The sequence below is a fragment of the Leuciscus leuciscus genome (assembly GCF_965113295.1).
Source record: "Leuciscus leuciscus genome assembly, chromosome: 4".
Classification (NCBI taxonomy): Eukaryota; Metazoa; Chordata; class Actinopteri; order Cypriniformes; family Leuciscidae; genus Leuciscus; species Leuciscus leuciscus.
The window spans coordinates 34,773,780-34,787,418 of record NC_138728.1 but is presented as its reverse complement, the minus strand read 5'-3'; the positions used below and the strand labels follow the sequence as shown (position 1 = coordinate 34,787,418).

General features: G+C 39.0%; 1 protein-coding gene across 6 annotated transcripts in view; it reads left to right on the top strand.

The window, feature by feature from the left end:
* The first annotated feature begins 674 nt into the window (after window positions 1–674).
* The window catches only part of LOC309497332 (protein NLRC3-like), a 72,148-nt gene continuing 59,183 nt past the window's right edge, over window positions 675–13,639 (top strand). For all 6 annotated transcript variants that reach the window (XM_082167548.1, XM_082167545.1, XM_082167547.1 and 3 more), the window contains exon 1: window positions 675–765. The gene's annotated coding sequence lies outside the window, so the exon portion shown is untranslated. The remainder of the gene's footprint in view (window positions 766–13,639) is intronic.

Sequence of the window (13,639 nt, the reverse complement as noted above, 5' to 3'; positions counted from 1 at the left end):
TGTGAAAGCGCCCTTAATGCATCTTGCAAATGTGTCCCAAATTCGCAGTGTTCACTCAGCTTTTTCAAAACTGCGACATACTGTGCTACTGTTTCTGTCTCCTGTCGACTGCGGTTATGAAACCTAAATCTTTCTGCAATCATGATCGGTTTCGGCGAGAAATGTTCTTTCAAAACACGCATAATGTCTTCGTATGACTTCACACCCGGTTTATCCGGAGCAATTAAACTTTGCAACAGTCCATATGTAGATGCACGCATTACACTTACAACTTGTTTCTCATCTGCAATGTCATTTTCAGCAACAAATTGTTCAAACCTTTCTATGTAGGTAGCCCACTGTTCTGCTGACTCATCAAAGGCATCCATATGACCGATAAACACAGCCATTTTGTCGGTGGTTCACTACATTCATAAGATCTGCAGTATTCAGTAGCCAGCTCTCCACGTCACACTAAACATGGGTTCGACAAAGATGATCCTTGTCGCCAATATGTTATGTCTTTGTCTTTTATATAACACAATGATACGTTGAGACGATTGCTGTGTTAACTCATTTCTGTTTACTGGGAACGTATTTTATGACTCAACACAACATACAAGGGAGTGAACTAGAGCGCCCTGTAGTGCACAGACATATTAAGTGCATATATCTCTTCTTGAAAAGCAGTTTCACTTCCTTCACGGAAGTGAAAGAAATTTCAGAGCTGCTGTTCAACTCGATAGTTCAGAAGAGAAAAAAGAAAGATCTACAAATATTGTTGAGGTGAGCGTTTCATGTTTCTTTAGTTCTTTTTATGTATTTTCAAATATAGAGAACTCCAATTGCAAAAATAAATCTTCCATAAATACATACAATTTGTTCACTTTTGACTGCAGATGAGTGAAATGTGAGATTGGAAAAGTAAGGCTGAATAACAATGATTTCTGATTTATTGACATAATCTGTGCTTCCACACGTGCTGAAAACCTCTGAAGCTAGAGCAGTGTTTATTTCATTGACAAATAATTTATCATAATTTTTATCAATGAAAGCAAGACAATAACTAAATAAAAACCAGTTATGACAAAACTATAAAACCATCTTTTGACATTTTTGTCAACAAATTAAAAACGAGACAAAAATGTTGGGGGAGGGACAATTGATAACTAATACTACTCATTTGAATTGTAACATGCTGATGTACCCGGTAGGACATAAGTTGGCATACACTTGCTGCACACGTCTCATGAAACGTTCAAAAATGTAAACTGAAATGGCTAGGAGAAAGAGAAGAGCAGGCAAATGGATAAATCTGAAAAAGTATGTCTGCTTGAGAGAATGAAGAATATTGTATGGAAGTTGATATAAAGAATGCACATATCATTAATTAAAAAGAAAACCATGTTCATGTTTCTTTATGAAAAGTGGTTTTTATTTATTTAAGATAAATAAACACGTCAGAGCAGTTAAATATGTGTCTATATTGCATGTTCAAACCTTAATATCATTCATATTAGCAGGTTAATAGATGTTTTCTCCTGGAGTAAATGAGTTTGGAAATATTTGAGAAATGCTTAATGCATTATAATTTAACTAAACCCATTAGATTTTAGTCGACTAAAATCTTATGATATTCAGTCGACTAAAACAATTCAGATGACTAAAATATGACTAAAACTAAATGGCATGTTAGTCAAAAGACTATGACTAAAACTAAATCGAAATTTGCTGTCAAAATTAACACTGGCTTCGAGACGTTTATCTGAAGTTAACTAACCCTGAAACATATTCTCTGAGACAGAAACCTGCTTTATGGAAACTGTCTCCAAGCTACTCAGGGATGCACTTCACCTTCATAAAGGTATTGCAAATATGGACATTGCAGCCAAAACCTAAACCCCATTAGGCTTGGAGAAGCAGTTCAATCGTCCATATGAGGCGGAAGCATATGTAAAGTACTGTCGCAGAGCAAAAGTGAGAGAGATGTAGTTCATTCAGATAAAGCACCTTCCACCTGCATAGAGATCTACATTTTGAGGATAGCTATCTAATTGTGAAAAGGCATTTTTCCACATTCCAGATGAAACTGGACAAAATGTATCTGGTTGTTGAAGTCACAAAAGTAAATTTTACTCCTAAAATTGGAAAAACGAACCATGAGAGGGCGTGTTATAACGGCTCCTGGTACACCGAAATGACAGCGGTACTGCAACACGCATAGCTGCATAGGAGTAGCTCAGCTACTGAAATGAAACTGAAAGTCCGGTGAATCAGCTTGAAGCTCAACACACAATCATCTTCATTAAAAGTAGTGACACTAAATTATCTTTCCAGTGCTGATGCTGCTCTCTCTACAATTGCATCTTTGATCTTGAAATGAGCTGATAAATGAAATCATGCTCATATCTTGCTTTCATTGACGTGAACTTCTTATCGTGAATATATGATGTGAATTTGCTTATAGCAGGGACGTGCACAGGAATTTTGAGGGGCAGTTGCTCTGACTCCCCCCTGTATATGTATAGGCTATATGAAGGACTGAGAATAACAGGGTATTTATTAAAATATATATACACAAGAAGTAAAAAACTGAAATACAGCACTCAATCACCTTAACTACTACTAATAATAACACATAAAAACATGATTTGAGTCAGGAAAATCCCTACATCAATATCTCTATCAATATCCTATCTCACACTCCAGTAATATTTCTGTGAATTGAATTAATCTTGCACTTGTTCATAGTTTTTGTATTATGTCTGAATATATTCAGTTGAATTTTGCCCATACAAATTGCCTTATCTGACTGTGTTTATGTCCAAACTCAATGCCTCATATTATGGTCGTCTTATTATTTATAAAGATTGCAAAACGTCAGAGATGACAGGTTTATGATATACAACTTTGTAAACAGTATACAAAATGTATTAACAATATGCTAAATGTCACCAAAATACACATGAGAAAAAGAGTTCCTCATATTATTGTTTATTATTTTTTTTTTTATTGAAAATAAATGATCTGGATTGAATTGACAGATGGGGAAAAACTCGCTTCTAATAAAATTTTAAAAAACGCTTAAATTTCGGGGAAAAATACAATCTTTTTTAACCTTTTGGCTTCCCGTACATTCAGTTGTGCTTCTTGCTCGTATTCAGCATGGTATTCAGTTCTGATGGTACGTATGGTAACTGGGCCAACTACTCATGATTTGTAGTATGATTGCGTGCTACACCGGTCGCTGCAGCCACGTAAACAGAGTTTGCCCTTCCCCTACTGACTTTCACTTTCGGTGCCCGAATGGAAGTGAATGAGGCTTTGCGATTTTTTTTTTTTTAAATCTAGGCCTACGTTAGCCTGGGAAAACCCAGACTACTTACGGCGAATTTTAATTCTCTCTCCAGGATAGTCTGGAGAAGAGCCCATTCAAACTCATTTCTGTGCCGCCGAAATCGCGGCACCAATCAGAAACGTTTGGGGAGGGATTTACATGATGACGACAGCGCAGCGACGCTGAAGGAGATTTCATTACAAAGATGGATGCCGCCGTGGAACATCACTCGTTCGAATCATAGACAGTATATAAACGAATCAGTTATCGCGTCTGTTTTGAGCGATTTAAACTTACCGTTTTCGTTAAAACCGGAGCAAAGAACAACACTCGAAGCATACGTCATCTCCTTCATCGATCTGATTGGTTTTATGACTTTCCAATTGCGCCCAGAGGAATTTGAGCTACGTCGGTTGGTGACGCCCCTTTGGAAATGATTTGTCTACATAGCTTCGCCAGACCCTACACTCAGTTTCAACTGAGAAGGGTCTGGTTTTAACCAGGCTAGGCCTACGTGAAATTCTGCATCCATTGTACGATTTATTTATTTTATTTATTTATTTTTCCCTCGGAAGGGCAACGTGAGTCGAGAAGGGCATATGCCCCCCCCCCCCCCCCCCCCCCCCCCCCCCGTACGTCCCTGGCTTATAGAGCAGGAATTGAAGAATGGAACACTTTTGTAAAAAAAAAAAAACAACGACGAGCTATCCGATCAGTAAAACACGCACAAATGACTGTGTAAATAGGCCCATTTTGAAATCTGTTCTTCAAAGTCTAATTTAACCCTGAAAAAAAAAAAACAAAAAAAAAAACACATCTTATTATGAAAGGAGTATATGGGTTGTGGGACTGTGATTAACTTGGAAGCTTAAAAATGGCACTTCATGACTAAAAGGTTGACAACCCCTGTCTTATATAGGCTTGTTGGTTTAGTTAAGCCCTATTTGGACGGGACTAGTTTAAAACAGAGATGTGGGGTAATGAAATTTTACCACAGGACGTCTGTAATAATAATGGCCAATTCGTACGGGATAAGATATCTTTGTAAAACTAGCAGAAGTGGGAGGGGTAACTCGATTTACACACCACCATCACCTCATGTGCGTATTACGTTGCTTCCTGATATCATGTGTGCAAACACCCCAGTTCATTAACATGCAGTGAAAATGGTGGATGCACATCGTTCAGTACTAGACTTCAGAAATCACTGTAGTGGCAATTAATTTTTCTTCATATAATGTATATGCTTGCATGACGACAACTGATTTAAGTGGAAAATTACTGTTATTTCTGTCACCTGAAATGACCTGAAAGTGTCTTTGCAACAAAAGGTGTTACGTAAGAACCCCACACACTTTTTTTTAGAAGCAGTTCCTTCTTTCTCAGAGGCTGAGAGATGTTTTTGTGTCTTTATATGGTATAAATCTTAAATGTAAATAACATTACAGGAAAACTGCAGGGTGTGTGATGTGTATAAACAAGGTTGTTCTTCTCTGTAGAACATTATCTGCATGTGAATGACCTTCTTGCAAGAATACAACTTGAAAAAAGACTCTGTTTGGTCTAACTGGTGTATTGCAAACTCACCACAAATAACTGAATATTAAAGTTTCCATAACATCACGGAAAGATGAGCGAGAAGGAGAAAAATTGCCATCTACATTTGAGTCTACTTCACCACTGTATACACCAAACATTGACATCTGTATTTTTTGACAGCATTATTTACAGATTATAAACAGATTCCCAGATTACGCCCAAAATCAACATAATCCATCAAGTTTAAAGAAAAACAAGAATATATATAATTATAAATTTGGCTAATTTTCTGGTAATAAATTTAATTTTCAATAAATTAAGTTATCCCGTAAATGCATTGGCTCTGCGACTTAAAAATTCCGATGTTCCATTTAGGCTGAGTAGGTCTAGTTTTAAATATTTTGGGATTAATATCACCAGAGGGCTGTTTCATAAAAGACGCTAAGAAAAGTGGGGATTAAATTCCAACACCTGATTTGAATGAACCTTACCCCAACCTTGAAGTTGGGGCTAAAGCGGTTTCATAAAAAGTAATTGAAGTTCACGCAATCCCACTAATTTGATCCAGGTTTATCTAGTCTACATAATTGCGTGTGCACGCGTTTCTTAAACGTCGATCATGGATCAAATCAATCTATCCACCATCAAACAGCATGTATTTTGTTCATTTATTTTATGCGTTTTTCTCCGTGCAAAACTTACATTTCCTAGGTATATTCTCCATCTGTAAATGTTGGAATGTTTCCATTTTGCTGCTAAACTTCACATTTAACAATCGCTGCTCATGCACATGCGCACCAAATAGGAGCGCAATAATTTTGACTGAAATATATACATTTTGCTTGAAAAATTTATATGCGATATTTTTAACACCAGAAATATCTTCAAACTATAATCATTTATGTTTAGGATGTTGAATAAGTTGCGGTGAACTTATGGGTCATTACACTCATTGCCTATATTTTATACTTAATTTTTTGTTTTTTTATTTAACCGAAGTAATTCAGGGAAGACATTATTAAGAAACCAAATATAATAAAGATACAAAATATAGTTTTGGGTATAGGACCTATGCTACTTAATAAAGATGACAAAGGCTACGTTCACACTGCAGGGCTTAATGCTCAATTCCGATTTTTTGAAAAAATTCGATTTTTTTGCAAGGCCGTTCACATTTCCAATTAAATGCGACCTTTTGTGATCTCCTGTGTGAACGTGAAATGACCCAGAAGTGACCCGCATGCGCAGAAGAGTACTCAACAGTCAACGACGTCACTTGTTGTTTGCGGAAGTAGCTAAACTTTAACTGTGATTCTCTCACACACACACACACACACACACACACAGACACACACACACAGACGAGCGCGCGCAGCGACCGTTACACAAGAGCCAGACAGCAGCCGCTGACCTATCTAATATCAGATTCAGCACAAATAAGTTAACATAACGTATATATAATGGCCGTGGGCTTTTTTTTATTTATTTTTTTATTAACGGGCTCGTCGAGGTCGACCCGTTCGGCAGATTTACCTCAGCTCGACGAATATGCAGTCCGTTTTCAAACCGACAACTACTTCAACGCAGGATTATGACGTTTTTCGCGTATCAGTGACGTGCGGGTCGGATACATGCGACCTGGCCGTTCAGACTGAAGTCGCATTTGAAAAGATCGGATATGTATCGGATTTGGGACCACATACCCAAGTGGCCTGGGTCGCATTTGAAAAGATCGGATCTGTGTCGTTCAGACTGTCATGAAAAGATCAGATACAGGTCGCATAGGGGCAAAAAAATCGGAATTGGGTCGTTTCAGCCTGCAGTGTGAACGTAGCCTTATACTTATTTAGAATTCTATGAATTACAGCTTTTAAAGCAATAAAAAAAAGTCTCCCCGTTTTGGGGGAGAAATCAAGAATCCCCTTTTTAAATGATTGGTTAGATTTAGTTTCTAAAGTATACTATGGAGAGGATAACATGAGATTAAGAGCAAAAGTATACATTTTGGAAAGATATGGGTAACTCTAAAATCAAAGGATATATATATATATATATATATATATATATATATATATATATGCTACAATGATAAATGATACAAGACCTACAAACGTGTTAAAGTATATTGTATAATATCAATTGTTTATGTAAAAAAAAAAAGTATGTATGAGTGGTGTATACAGTGGTGGTCAGGATGAATGGCACCCCTGGTAAATATGATCAAAAATGGCTGTAAAAAAAAAATCTGCATTGTTTATCCTTTTGATCTTTCATTACAACCTTTCATTGAAGTAAAAGAATTGAAAGTGGGGAGGAAATCACATTATAAAATAAATGTTTTTCTCCAAAACACACCGGCCACAATTATTGGCACCCCTAGAATTTTTTAAGAGTAAAATATCTCTGAAGTATATTCACATTAATATTTACCTTTATTTAGCACACCAGGGTGACTAGGAACATGAAATTGTCTAGCTATGACTTCTTGTTTCACAGGAGTTTAAACATGACGAATACACAAAGGCCAAATTTCTTTAATCATCCATCACAATGAGTAAAACTAAAGAATATAGTTCTGATGTGCAGCAAAAGATTGTTGAGCATCACAAAATAGAAAGTGGCAGTAAGAAAATAGCTAAAGAATTGAAAATCCCCATTTTGATCATCAGGGCAATAATTAAGAAGTTCCAATTTCTTATGCTAGGAATCTGCCAGGAAGAGGACGTGTGTCTATATTGTCTTAATGCACGGTAAGGAGGAAAGTTTGAGTGGCCAAAGACTCTCCAAGGATCACAGATGGAGAATTGCAGAGATTACTTGAGTCTTGGGGGTCAGAAAGCCTAATAAAAATTATCAAACAAACCTTACACAACCACATGTTGTTTGGGAGGGTTTCAAGAAAAATCCTCCTCGCTCCTCCAAAATTAAACTCCAGCATATTCAGTTGTCAGACATGACTGGAACTTCAAAATGGACCGGATTCTGTGGTCAGATGAAACTAAAAAAGGGCTTTTTGGCAGCAAACCCAGCAGATGTGTTTGGTGCAAACAGGGATAAAAAGTACCCCATGCCTACAGTTAAATATACTGCTGGATCTTATATGTTTTTGGCCCATTTTTTGCTGGAGGTCCTGGACATCTTGTTCAGATACATGGTATCATGGATTCTAGCAAATACCAACAGATAAAAAATCAAAACCTGACGCCTTCTGCTAGAAATCTTATAATGGGCCGTGGTTGGATCTTCCATCAGGACAACGATCCAAAACAAACATCAAAATCAACACAAAAATGGGTAACTGAGCACAAAATGAAGCTTCTGCCATGACCGTCCCAGTCCCCTAAACTGAACCCTATAAAAAATGAGTGGGCTTAATGAGTGGGGGATCTGGAGAGATTCTGTATGGAGGAATGGTCTCTGATCTCTTGTCAGGTGTTCTCCAAACTCATCAGGCATTATAGAAGAAAACTCAGATCTGTTATCTTGGCAAAAGGAGGTTGCAAAAAGTATTTAATAACAGGGAGCCAATAATTATGGCCAGCATGTTTTGGAGAAAAGCATTTATTTTATAATGTGATTTACCCCCACTTTCAATTATTTTACATCAATGTAGCACACGTTTGTAGGTTTATATTGTCTAATTTATCATTGTAGCCTTTTGAAGTTGATTTTCTATATACTGTATATTTATTTTTGGATTGATAGTGGTTAATAAAGTCAAATAATGGTATGCGAGAGGGTCAGTGGTAATATCATTGTGTTCCTGACAGTCAGTGTCAGAGGATCTGTGTAATAACTGAGGCTTAGCCTGACAGTTAGCCTGCCCTGGACCAGTTTCCCAGCATAAGTTGCCAGAGTAACTGAGTTTGAACTATTTTAAGTTTGCTTTATGAAACAAAATCAACTGACAATAAGTCTGACTAACCAAATTAAGCCTGTGCAAATACAGTGCAGTACCATAACATTCTCAAGTTTATTAAAGGGTCATGAAACCCTAAACCAAATCTTCTGAGATTTTAACAGAGGTATGTGTGTTGAACACCATTGAAGACAATGTTAGCATCTGTTAGATTTAATAATAGTTTTTTTTCCGCTATTTTCGTCTGCCGGGTTTAAAATCTTCATCGTGTGCACGTCACAGGCTGTGACGTGGCAGAGCACTATAGTACTTTGATGACTCATCGGTGTCTCATAATTATTCATGTGACTGAGTTGAGATGAGAGAGGCAATGATGGGACGCGCGTTTGTTTTCGTGGTGCAAAAGTTCCAGTGCATCTTTCCCCGCGATGCTGCCCGGGCTAGACTCTGACTGCAGGCGGTTGGTTGGCCATCAACCACGGACACATCTAAACTATGTGTGTGTAGCAACCATTCAACTGGAGAATGGTGGACTTCGGCCTTGTACAGCAATGCAGGTTTCGTCTTGCGAGTGATGCGGTCCCGAGGACTTTTCTATCGCTTCAGAGGTGTGTGTGTGTGTGTGTGTGTGTGTGTGTCTAAAATGTAACCCTGACCGTTTTACATGCCTTATGTTAAATAATCACAAGTTATTCAAATTTAGATATTTCGATAATACCTCAATTGTATGGAACGTATGCTTAATTTGTGCAAATTTCTGTCACTGTCCATCTTTATTATGTGGGTTCAGGGGGCGCGTAGATCTAGGCTATGTACAGAACGTTTTTTTTTTTTTAAGCGGAAAATTTTGTAATTTCAAATATATGCATTTATAGTGTGTATATAAACAAATGAGGAGCTCTTTTCCAAAACGGGATAAATCCATTTCAGTAGTTTTCAGGAAAAATTACATTTTTTACCTAGACCCACACATTTTGTGACTATTCAATTCATCCTGTTAAAATGTTTTTTTTGGCTCAGTCTGAACATGTTGAACAATGATTATTAAATCAAACAACAAAATTGTTGATAAATTCAAAGTTGACATGACAAAAAAAATAACAATACATTTTGTATTGCCAAAGCATCAAAACCTCATAGAAAATGTGTGTGTGAGCCCTGCTCTATAGCAATGACATACCATGTAACAACAACATAATGTCCAATCATATGTAACAACAATCACATCTTTGCACATATCCCTACACTGTTTACTGGCCGCATTTTGTACTTTTGCACTATCATCACTACACACAATCTACCATAGCACCTTATCATGGTCAGTGTATCAAAGGCCAGTCTATCTATCAGTAGGGTAGTAGAACTATTCAGTACTTTTAATGTCACGTTAGCAGGCTTCTTTACAGGAAAATATCTTTATCGCGAGGGGGAAACCTACAAAACGGTAGTATACTAGTCAATTCTGAAACGAAAGTTGTACTCACCAAACACTTTTATGAAGGTCGCCTTGCAAACGGGCACTTTCTCCGGATGACTGTTGCACAAAAGACTGTACTTAACAGATACGTTCCAGTCTTTTTGTTTGTTAATGTCCTGGACTTTCGGACGCTTCCTTGTCACTTGCGTGATGTCCAGGAGATGAAGTATGGCCTGGTCCTGGTCAACCTTGTTTGGTTTTCCATAAAAATAGTTGAAATTTACCATCAGATCGTCCGGCGACAGCCTCTCGGCCTGACAGAAACCTTTGGCGGAAGCTTTGTGTTGACATCCCACTGTTGGTATTAACGCGCCACCCGAGTGACGAACCTTCTTTTTTTGTTGTTTTTTGTGATTTTCTTTGTCCAGTCTGCGTTTTCTACCCCCAGGTGTAGGTCTCACTGGCTCATCAAGGCCATCAAAAGTGTTACTACAGTTTAAAGCACTCATTTTGAGGAATGAATGAACATAAAAAAAAAAGAAACAAACCTCTGTTCAGATCGCCGCCTATTTGGATTGCGTAGAACGCTCACCGAATTCTGATTGGTTGAGAGGATATATCGCGTTTAGGCTAAAAATAGGTTTGGCGCTTATCTCGTTTTGGAAAGAAACTGCATCTTGCAGTACATTTTAAACAAGTAAATATAGCGATTTGTCATGAAACGTTGATGGAGCAGTGAATAGGTTCAGTACACAGCAAAATGACATGACAAACTCATTTTTTTTTTTAAATGGCGTTTATCCCGTTTTGGAAAAGAGCTCTTCAAATATATATTTTATAATGACAATTATACCTATACATGTACATTTATATGTTTTATATGCAATTATAATTACTGTAGGCTAATATATGTAGCAGGGCATTCAGTTACTTTTGAAAGGGCTAAAACAAGGTGTCAGTGTATTTCATTAGACTTTAACTTTGCCAGCTATAAAAAAAAATCTAGCATTTCCTCACGTTTTACCACTGATTTTTAGTGACAGTCGATATGCATGGGCCACTGGCGATGACAGTTTCCCCCCTCCCCTCTCCCCTGCCCCCTCTCCCCTCTCCCCTGCCCCCTCTCCCCTCTCCCCTGCCCCCTCTCCCCTGCCCCCTCTCCCCTGCCCCCTCTCCCCTCTCCCCTGCCCCCTCTCCCCTGCCATACCACACCCACTCCCCTCCCTTCCCTTCTTCTCACAGCCACCACGCCCCAATTAAGTTGCATTTTTCAAAAAGATTGTGAGCTAGACTTGAGCTGAAAAAGGGGGGTTTCATGACCCTTTAAGGAAGAAGAGTCATATTTATACACAAGATATGGCAAAATCATCCAGGATATCCCGTCCATCCAATCATAGTAATTAAAGATCAACCTAACCATATATTGCATTTCAAGAAATATAGAAACAAAGAAGAAATGTTTGTGCGCAAATGTGTGTGCGTATCTTCAACTTCTGGTTTCTTGCCAGTGTCAGTGTGTGCAAGTACTTCTTTTTTCTTTGTATGTCCATGATGTGCACACAACATAACGGGAAGAAGTTACACAAATCAGTCTTACACAAGTATAATCAAAAGTGAAGCCTAAGAAATAAGACATTATTTAACATGTTGTTATTTGGTGCAAAAAAAAAAAAAAAAAAAGTAAAATATGAGATATTGTGGTTGGATCCAAGCTCTAAGAAATCTTACATTTTAATGGACACATTTAATCCTTCATATAATGATTTATGTGCTTGGATCATTTCTATTGATTAAACAACAGATTAAAACAAGACGTGGTTTGTTGAAGGTTACTGATCATTGACATCCATCCATCCATCTTCCATGCTGCTTATACTACACTGCTCAAAAAAATTAAGGGAACACTTTTTAATCAGAGAATATCATCAAGTCAGTTAAACTTCTGGGATATTGATCTGGTCAGTTAAGTAACAGAGGGGGTTGGTAATCAGTTTCAGCTGCTTTAGTGTTAATGACATTAACAGCAGGTGCACTAGATGGGCAACAGTGAGACAACCCCCAAAACAGGAATGGTTTTACAGGTGGAGGCCACTGACATTTTTTCCCTACTCATCTTTTTGGACTGTTTTTCACCAGTTTTGCATTTGGCTAGGGTCAGTGTCACTACTGGTAGCATGAGGCGATACCTGGACCCTACAGAGGTTGCGCAGGCAGTCCAGCTCCTTCAGGATGGCTCATCTATACGTGCCATTGCCAGAAGGTTTGCTGTGTCTCCCAGCACAGTCTCAAGAGCATGGAGGAGATTCCAGGAAGACAGACAGCTACTCTAGGAGAGCTGGACAGGGCCGTAGAAGGTCCTTAACCCATCAGCAGGACCGGTATCTGCTCCTTTGTGCGAGGAGGAACATGATGAGCACTGCCAGAGCCCTACAAAATGACCTCCAGCAGGCCACTGGTGTGAATGTCTCTGACCAAACAATCAGAAACAGACTTCATGAGGGTGGCCTGAGGGCCCGACGTCCTCTAGTGGGCCCTGTGCTCACTGCCCAGCACCAGGGAGCTCGATTGGCATTTCCCATTGAACACCAGAATTGGCAGGTCCGCCACTGGTGCCCTGTGGTTTTCACAAATGAGAGCAGGTTCACCCTGAGCACGTGACAGACAGGAAAGGGTCTGGAGAAGCCGTGGAGAATGTTATGCTGCCTGTAACATCGTTCAGCATGACCGGTTTGGTGGTGGGTCAGTGATGGTCTGGGAGGCATATCCATGGAGGGACGCACAGACCTCTGCAGGCTAGACAATGGCACCCAGACTGCCATTAGGTATCGGGATGAAATCCTTGGATCCATTGTCAGACCCTATGCTGGTGCAGTGGGTCCTGGGTTCCTCCTGGTGCACAACAATGCCCGGCCTCATGTGGCGAGAGCATGCAGGCAGTTCCTGGAGGATGAAGGAATGATACCATTGAAGGGCCACCACGCTCACCTGACCTACATCCAATAGAACACCTCTGGGACATTGTGTTTCGGTCCATCTGACATCACCTGGTTGCACCTCAGACTGTCCAGGAGCTCAGTGATGCACTGGTCCAGATCTGGGAGGAAATACCCCAGGACACCATCCGTCGTCTCATTAGGAGTTTGCCCCGACGTTGTCAGGCATGCATACAAGCACGTGGGGGCCATACAAACTACTGAGTACCATTTTGAGTTGCTGCAATGAAATTTCAGCAAAATTGACAAGCCTGCTGCATCATTTTTTCACTTAGATTTCGGGGGTGTCTTTGAATTCAATCCTCTGTAGGTTGATCATTTTCATTTCCATCAAACGATGTGGCATCCTTTCGTTCATAACACATTACCCAGTCCATATTAGTATAGATATCCAGCATGATATTTTTCCCCATTGAGATCTGATGTGTTTTCAAAGTGTTCCTTTATTTTTTTTGAGCAGTGTATATGGGATGTGGCAGTGCTGGATGATTACTGACGTACTGCAGGGTACATGA